Source organism: Nesoenas mayeri, assembly GCF_963082525.1.
Source record: "Nesoenas mayeri genome assembly, chromosome: 1".
NCBI lineage: Eukaryota > Metazoa > Chordata > Aves > Columbiformes > Columbidae > Nesoenas > Nesoenas mayeri.
Genome location: NC_137541.1, coordinates 113,877,008 through 113,887,047, shown reverse-complemented (window position 1 = coordinate 113,887,047; position 10,040 = coordinate 113,877,008).

Here is a 10,040-nt window from a genome sequence, read left to right as displayed (position 1 = left end):
GACAGCGGTCATTGTGAGAAAACTAGTTGGAATGAGAATGCAACGCCAGCATCTGCCATTGCCTTCAGGGGAGCAGCTGGTATAGGCTCCATTTAGAAGTTTCCCTGTATCATAGAGGATTCAAATGTCTGATGAGCAGGCAATGGCATCTTGTACAATAGGCTGTGTTGTCCCCTTGTTACTTGCTCAAAAAAGCTCTTAAGGAATTAGTTGCAAGTGACTGTGTTGAGGGCAGTGAATGTAACTGGTGAATGACTTGTCTAATATCTGCATTCGACAGTCTTCTGGGAGAATAATAAAAAAAAGGCCAAGCAACCAAGCCACCAACCACACAGGATTTCATGAATTGGTAATCGACATCACTGTGCCAGCCGTAGCAGATTTTTGAAGGAAGTCCAACCATGGAGACGTGTGCTTCTGACTGTGCCGTTGGAAGTTGTCTCAGCTCTGAGTATTTTGCTGGGAGGGTGGAGATAAGGGGAGGTAGAAAAAGACCTCATCTGTCCCCGAGGCATCTAAAATGCATGAATGAATCGCAGTTGTCCTAATTACCCATTTAATTACCAAACATCGTCACAAAAATAATGCATATGAAACAAGTTCAGTTATATTTTTGAAAGGTATTAGTGTAAATGAATATATATATAATACAAATATAAATGCAGAGGGAGAGAGACGATTCATCTCGTAATATGAGCTGTGATGCAGTGGTTAAAGTACTAACTTGTACACATTCTTGAAAATCTTGGATTGATACCTTCAATTTTGATTGGTGTTACAAAATAAACGTAGAATGGTTTGTCTTCTGTATATGCCCTTGTACAGACTCTGTGTTATGGGAAATGCTTAGAAGTTCACACCAAGTTAAGGTAGAAATGGACAAAATAGGTACTTGCTATTCCATGTGTAACCTATTTACTTACTAAAAATGGTTTTTAAGGCTGTTGCAAAGAAAAAAACTGCCATTAAAAAAAAATCTAGTTAGGTTGTGAGTGTCTGTGATCATCAAGAATACAGCTGAAACCTCATCATGTCCATATTAAAACATCAGTAATTCAGGAATTAAACTCTTGTTTTTAAGAGCTGAGTTTATAATGGACTGGCTGGTGACTATGTACATCTAATCACTCTTTGCTTAGTATGTTTCCCACTTAAAACATCCAGAGAATGTACACATGAAATGAAATCCAAGATAAATTAGGGCAAACTTTAGTGTGAATTTAATCTGCATCACTTTTATTTTTGTTTACAATTTGCTTATTTGGATATTTTCAATTAATTATGAACATATTTTTATATAATTCTAATCTTTAGAAATAACTATTTTTTTTAATGAGAAATTTAAAATATATTCTATACGGACCTCTGCAAAAAGCAGATATGCTGGGGTTGCACATCCACCTCTACACAAATGTTTTTGCTGGTTCCATGGAAAAGACTGCTGAATTACTCAATGTTAAAACCACATCTACAGTGTTACTGCTTGTGCCAGGGCTGGCAGGACGCAGAGGTTCTGCAATGACTGTGGGACCACAGGGCTCCCTTCTAGGAGGTTGTTGTGAAAGTATTGCTGACAGACGGAGATGGTTTATAAAGCTCTGGGGCTCTCTGGAGTTAAATTTCTAGTATTATGGCAGAATGTTCTATATCAGCAGTCTTTCCAGGACCAGTGGTGATTAATTAGATTAGAGGGAGCAAAATGATAGCTTGACTTGGAAGGAATTGTATGGCAATGCCTGGAGAACAAAAAGGATGGGAGGGAAAATTATGTCCACTTGTTTCACAGGCACCAGAGAACATTTGTAACTCTCCTTTTTTTCCTGAGACTGACTTAAGGCGGATATTGGGTATATAGTTAACTCTGTATCTTTCTGAACAGCTGTGTAGTTCTGCTTTTATTTAGCAGCATGGAGAACATTGTAGTTTGGCATGGGAATTAGGTTAACCTAGAGAAGCCCACTGTGAGAAGATTTCTGTACCTTTCTAGGAGGATGATGTTTTGGTGCTGACATTGCTTGGCACTTTGCCTATGCTGACAAGAAGGTACAGTACTGAACCTATATCATATCCACTAATTCATCAAGTAATTTTTCTTTATGCAGAGTTTGAGCAAAACCAACTGTCAGGCCTAAGGCATATGCAAATTAATGGTGTGCACTCTGAAGGTCACCCAGCTCTTAATATGAAAGACGTTCAGGCAAAAAAAGCTACAAATGTGAATGCCTAATGACAAGGTTCTTCATTCATATTTGAGTCAGAGATCTGATTTTCAGTTCCAACGCCTGCTTTTCCTCTTGAAAATAATGCAATCTATTAGGACACACCTCTCAAACTACTCAAGTCCTTTGTGTTTGGGCCTCTAGTACATGGTTTTAGGTACCTACCTTTAGCTTATGTTGCTACTGCCATTTCTTCCCCCCCTCCCCCCCTTACCATTGCCAGTTTTGTCAAACATTCAGTTTCTCAGCACTGACCTAAAAGTAAATAGAACATTATGCACTTTTTTTTTCCCCTAGCCACAAATAGGATACATATCTGTGTACTGAGTGTATGTATGACAAATTAATAATTTTGTATGTTGTGCTTGTGTCATACCACTTTTATTTTAGTTGTTCAGCTTTATTCCACGGGCAGAATGATTCTCTCACACAACAAATCCATTGTTTTTTCTTCCAAATATATGAATAAATATATATATAGCAAACTTGCAAGCAGGGCTAGTTATTTGTATTTTTTAAGCTTAAAGTATACCGTCCGGTGCTGACAAGTACCTAGCACCAATTCTGGATTTCTTGCACAACTTCATTTAGCTTTTGTAAATTTTAAAAACAAATATAGAGAGACTTATGTGTTTGAAATATAAATGATATATATGGATTAGCATGTAAGTGTATATTATTAAACATGCAATGAACTGACTGGTAAGTGAAGTCTAATCTTATGGCTAGAAATGTAATTTATTCAGACTGTATTTTTGTACAGAGCAGTGCACACTAACCTATTGCCTCTGTGTCCTCTATAATGCCTAAAACTGTGCCTAGACATTTCATTTCTGTCTTTAAAGGAAAAACAACAAAAAAAAAGAAAATGAAATGCTTCATGTTGTTGATGGTTTTTCTGATGTTGTTCTTTATTTATTTTTGGGAAGTGTATGGTATGTTTATTAAATGAATCCATCAAAATATGGTTAGTTTTAAGTTGTCATTGTTAGCAGGGAAAGACACGTTTTTTTAACAAGAATTTTAAGTTTGCAGTTTTAATACCATTTCTGCATTTCATGATTTTTGTAGTTTACATAAAGTTCCATGTGAAAAAAGTAAATGAAATAAAAAAAAAAAAAAAGTTGTTACACTAACCCAATATGCTTGTTTTGCTCTGAGTGAAATATATTTGTACACAGCTGAAACTGCCCTGCTTTTCCGCTGGCCAGGCTGAGAAGGAACAGTCCGTTTAGGTTAATGGACATGTCTGGTACTCAGTTACCATACTAGAAGAGTCTTATCAAAATATATAGGAGAATTGAGAGAGGGAAGGAGAGAGGAAGGATCTTGCTGATGTAACCCCTCCGTCTCACCTGGCCACAGAGTAAATAACACAGGGTAGGTGTCTGGGTGTCACACAGCCCATAATGCGGTTATAAAAATTCAATTATTTTAACATCAGAAAACCAAATTACTTTTAATGTGGTAAATAACAAGGCCATGTGTTGAAATGGGAATCTATATGGAGCACATTGTTCCAGTGGGGAGATTTCATTATATACACATTTCTTTCCACATTTCCAAGAACTAATACTTTTTTCCATTTTGATTCTGAAAGTCAGGCTTTTCACCCTGAAAAAACAAAACAAAAAACAAAACAACCCACAACATATACTGGTTTTACACCTGAAATGAGGTGTTGAAAAATAGGGAAAGCGTGTTTAAAAACACTCAAGGTGTGATACTGTGTTGTTTGTACTGTTTGATAATGCACTGTCATCTTCTGGATCATTGGGTACCTCTCATGTGAGCGGGCAGCAATGTGAAGAAGCGGCTGCCAGCAGACAGCAAGAGGAGAACTGAGGGCAGAAGCCTTGGCTTCAGCAGGCTATTGCAATGAGCGAGGACGGGCACGAGGGTGGGGTTCACAGAGTGGAAATCAAGTCATGGAAAAGGAATTCGGAGCAAGAGTGAGTATGATGGGTGGCAGGGATGGGGGAAAGGGTGTGGATTGTCTGAAGATTTGTTTAGAAATGCAAGTACAATGAAGGAGGAAGTTCATAGGAAACTATGAACCCACAGCCACTGGGGAGTGAGGGAGAAAGAGGTGATGGAAGGCACATTTCTTAAAATCTGCGTTAAAATTCTTTTTGTAGTAGATGTGACTTTAGGGGGCATATTGGCCAAGGGTTTAACCTGGGCTTAATCCCCAAATTTTAGGTCATCTGTGTGCCTACATGCTGACACAAGGTCAGAGGGGCCCCACTGGCTTGCCAGGGGAAGAAATAAAGCATAGGATGAGGGTGCCCTACTCATGCCTTGTCTATCCAAATGTGCTGAATGATAGGAGCACTGGCCTGGCATGAACTGGGGTGCACTTGGTGTATCAAAGACGTCCCAGTAGATTTGACTGACTTGTGCAGCATCATACAATGTGTTTGGTATCCACCATAAAAGTAGGTCTGCTCTCTGCTGTGTGGCTGCATGTATGACATGTTGTGAACAAGAGAAAATGTGTAGAAGCTGGTGTGAACCCAAGTTTGTTACTACCAAAGTGCAGTTTGAACATCGGCAGGCCACAGAACACTTGGTGGTAACAAATGGATTGAGGTCTGTAAGTGATGCTGGAAACTCTGGCATTCAAACTCGATCAAACGCAGCTAAAGCAAAACTCTTTGGGGCTTTACAATAATCTTCTTTTAAGTTGACATTTTGGTATTTTGTTTGTGGACAGGGAGTTGTAATGCTTGTTCCTTTCTGTACCTTGAAGGAGTACTTCCCAAGTCAACATTTTTTGTTGTTTTGTCCAGTGGGATTTTTGGAGATAGAGAAGATTTTTCTGCTGTGTTAGTGATTTCCTGTCACTCTCTTGATGGAAAGCAGTACTCTTCGGCTATTCCAAGAGGCACTAGCTTCAAAGAAGACTTTAAGTCTTTCCTGCCTACAGAAGAAACAGACCCAGAGCCAAGCTTCAAGGGTGACAAATACTACAAAATTCCCCAAAGATCTGTAGGGTTAGTTTCAGCTTCCTGAGAGGTGTTTGACTGCAAAGAAGGTTTGGAAGCTTTTGTCAGCTCAAGCCCTGAACACATTCCCACCAAATGTCAGCTTCCTGCAATGCTTTTGCCCTTTTAGGTGCCTTTGGTCACTGTGTATCTTCTGAGCATCTCTGTGTGCTGTACTGTGCACTACAACTAAAGCCTTGTCCTGAAGGAAAGTGTGACCCACTGTGTGATGAAACTTAAAATGGGCAGGACATTGTGGGATTTGGGATGGCCCCGAGTCCTGCCACAGATTAGATCAAGATTAGATGCAGGCAGCTGTGTCTCTTGGTGAATATGAAAGTAGCCTTAACTGAGATAAATCATAATGCTACAACGGGGTGCAAAACAATTTCTGCAGTAGCAGAAAAGCCTTGGTGTATAACAATGATGAATGGATTCATAAATGCCTTCCTAAATAAGGAGAATATTTTCTGAGTGACTTAGAGCTGCTGTGGGCCTAAATACTTACCTTTATTTCCAGGTTGCTGTTCTAAGAGCTATCACAGGAGGCAGAATCAGAGCCATTATCTTAAATTCTCTTCATCGAGAACAAGTCATGCTTTTTCTCTGACAATTTTTAACACTAGAATTATTTAAAATAGTTAAATGTATTCAGGTTGTGAAACTTCAACTTTTAAAAAATAATTTCTTAGTTGCTACATCTGGTTTAGGTTTTGCTTTCTTCTTTTTTTCCCCTTCAACTGCTTATCTATTTTCCTCATCAATAGGAAAAAGAAAGCTAAAACATCTGAATCACTTGGAAGTTAAGAGAATAGGAAAGCAAGGCTGAATGTTATACTAATCTTGGAATAACAGGGCAGGGTGGGACTAATTTAAAATCAGCTGATATCTCAGTAATGAAAATGGTTGAGAAGAAGTTAAATTAATAGCAACTGAGAAATATGACCCCTCTTTCCTACACACAGACTTTGTTTCTATCTGTTCCCATTTCTTCCTTTGGTGCTACAAGAAAGGAAACATTTATTTCAGGATTTGTCCTGGTTATCATCTTTTGAAGTAAGTATGCCTGCTGTAAAGCTGTATAACAAAGTACTTGTTAAACTAATATCAAGAATTTCTAATGGAAATGTTTAGCATACCTAATTTCCAAGGCCTAATTGGAAGCAACTTAAATTATTACATCAATAAAATTTGCTTGAGGGGAAGCCATAAGGGATTCATGTAATGAAATAAGAAGACCTAGCTGGAGAAAATTATTTTCACTGCAGAGCATCTGAAAAGCTTTGCAGCTGTTGAATTAAAAGAAAAACTACTGAATTATTCTGAGTTTTTTAACACATGGACATTTTAACATAAAAGACCATGCAACTTGCAAAAGCAACAGGCAAAGAAAAGCTGAGAAGCTTAAGTGTGAACAGATTGCACTCCATTTGTTTGAAAACAACCCTTACCTGACTGAAGAGCAATACCATTATACTCCCTTCCTAAACATCTTGTAATTCTAACATGCTTATTTTTATGGCTGTTTTTAAAGCTGTAAGACTGTATCAACAAAGTGGTTTTGGCCTTTAACATGCCAGTTCTCTTGGGAAGCAAAGGCGTAAATCCAGACTACACTCAGCTCATGCCTTCATCCTGGTAAAGTGCCTTTGCTGCTACTTGCAGCTTGCAGTTTTTGAGTCTCTTGGACAAAAGCTAAACCCGCAAGATTTTGACTGTTCTGTGTCTATAACCTTTGCAGCAGACGTGGGAAGGGGGTGCTGGGAGGGAGCTGGTTTGATTTTCTTTCAAATTCTCCTTCTCTCCCTGCAGTTATATGCAGACCTGTATGTGCTTGTGGACACCAACTCTGCAAATCAGAGGGATGTGCAGTCCAGCGCTGCTGCTACTGAGGGGCTTTGGCAGCTGCTCTCATGCTGACGAAGCAACTGTGAACTCAGAAATATCTGATTTTTTTCACTGCTTGAGACTGTTGAGATTTGTGTGCATAAAATGTGAAGGTGTAACCAGCTGTTCTAGTGGTGGCTGACCAAGCCCCAACCTCTTTAAAAATCTAGAAATTCCCACTAAGTGAGCAGTGCTCTGGTGCACATGTGTATCTGTAATAAATGACTTACAATCACGCACTGGCGATGATGAAGCTTTTTGCACAGGCAAAATCTTCTCAGGAAATAAAATATATTATAATGCTGTCAGGGAAGGATAGATGACTCATATCCTAGACTTATTCTATATACAGAGAAATAGAATACCATTAAACACACATACATGCTTTCAATGTATACACTTAAAAAATCAGAACGTATATCAATGGAGAATATAGAGACGCCATCCTAGGATGCTGTTGACAATATTGCTTTTTAGCAGAGTTTAACAGAAGACAAAGTGGGTGACCATCTTAGTCAGAAATTAAGAACAAGAAGTAAAAATACGACCCTTACATAAAACTAGCAAGCTGAAAGTTTCGTTATTCATGAGCAACAAAAATCGGCAGTTGGAGAAGAACATTTTCTCAAATTCTTATTTCAGTGAGGAAGTCTTCTTACTCATCAGGTAAAGCTTAAACCTAATGCTGCTTCAGAAACTTTATTTTCTGAGAGATCTGAATAGATACAGATAAATTATTTGCTTACAAAAAAGCTCTTCACACCTCTGATTCAATTTTGTCGGTCTCCAGCAACTGAAGCTCTTGAGAATAGTTACACTAGTTCTTTTTAAAGATCCCATTTTTAGTATTGCAGCAAAAGTTTACAAAAAAAGTCAGATCAGCAGCCTCTGCCTCCCAATGCAGTCACATATCTGCAGAATTCAAAGCATGGTTCTCTGGAAGCTGCTAATTGCCTGTCAATCATCTGGCACACTAGCAGTTCACACATTTTTACGATCGACCTAGCAGATTAATAGTATAACCCAAACAAAGGAACAAAGGCTAAACTGTTCAATTGGGAAGGGTAATGTGTGGTCTTTTCAGGCCAAGATTAACAGAGAAACAGAAAAATGGTGTTCTTTGTAAAACTAAAGCTGCAGTGACCTTAACTCTGACAAACAGACTGAATGAGTTCAGCACTATTTGCCAGCAAAACCTGAAACAGCAGTAGTTTAAAAAAAAAAAAAAAGAAAAAGAAAAAAAATCTCAAACCTTTTATCAAAAAATGTTTCCAAGCAAAATGAAGTTATATTAAAATTAAATTGGTTTCACTTTTAAGAGTCAGCAACATAGCTGAAATTATTTACAAAGCAGTGCTACAAACTGTTGACCATTATGCCACAACCGTATGGTGAATATATTTTTAGTGTCTGTGTGAGTCTATTTTCAGGACAATACAGCACTGTTTAAAAAAGTGTTGAAATTTTCCTCTGGTATCTCTGGGACTTGTATTCTTGGATTAAGGTCAAACAGAATAAGGGTACTATTATTACTGAAATGAATATTTTTGGTGTTACTTGTATATTCACTATAGCTAGGAATTGCAACTGAGACTAGGACTCCAGTGTGCTAGCACTGAGGCAACACCAAAGGTAAGCCCTTAAAAAATTCCAGTTCCTCTGTACTGTGAAGTTTCTAGTCAAAGCTTCACAATTCAGATTGCAATGAGATTTGGTCTCTAAGTGCAGACATGTTGGTTGAAGAGAAAAGGGCAACTTGTGTGTGGATTGACTGTTCCAAAGAGCATTTTAGCTACCTTTATTGACATTTACTTGGTATTAATTAGTTACCATCTGGAGAGACAAATGGCTTTCAGGCTGAAAGAGATCTACAAAATAGGCCTTTGATCTTTCTCGATTTCTTGAGGCAGATTTTTTTTCCAAGGGTGTAATGACATATAGTTGTCCCTTTAACTCCAAGGCTTCTGGTTCCTGCTCATCATAACCATGTCAACATCATCAGTTGTTTTAATACAATATTTTGCCAGGACTGCATGATAAATTTGAGTCACTGAAGTGAAGCAGTTGAGAAGTGAGTATTCTCAGTCCAGACTATTTCAGCAACAGAACAGCTGGGGTAAGCACCAGCAAGTGGGCAGGGGAGATCTGGCACCAGCTGCCTTGCTGCAGCCAGTGCATCGTAATATCACCCCCTCAGTCTCTGTATTGCAACCCCTTACTGAAGAGAGCAGATATTCTCTTCATGGCAGCTGTTGCCAGTCCCAAATAATTTCTGCTTTGACGTGAGATGAATCAGAAGCTCTGAAAAATGTTAAAAAGCAAAGATCAGGGAGTCTAAAGCAAGAATCAGCTATTCTGGTATAGTCTCACCTCCTAACAGTCTCAGGAGGCACCCCCAATAATTTCTGCAGCAATTGCTTAAATTCCATTTGAGCAGTACCTCCAGCCTCTGCCTTGCTCCCAGTAACTTTGGCTCAACCTTGCAACATCTTTCTTGCTTATAGCCTCATGATGTGGCTTAAATATTCATTTGCTACCAAAGTGCCAGTTCTCATCAAGCAATGGCCGCCTGTTCAGTTAACTTCTTGTGTTCCCACATATTTGCATCCGTGCTGCTGTGCACTTAGGATGTTGTGGCACCTAATCCCAGGGAAGATGAAACCCACAGTCATTAGATTTCAGCTGGGTTCGTGTTTAAGATGGCTCAAGGCCTTAAGTCAGTGTGAAAACATAGCCCCAGTGTCTTAAAGATTTGAGCTTTGTCACAGCCAGACAAAAGGAGGTCCAGGAGAGGCAGCATACAGCTGGGTGGAGAGCCAGGAGTTTTGCAGGGAGTTAGTTCCCTCAGGTGAAATTTTTTCACCCTCAGGAGGGCAACTGGCTGAAACACAACCCTCTGCAAGCAGCACCATTGGGAGTTCGTAAGATGCCCACAGATATTTCAATT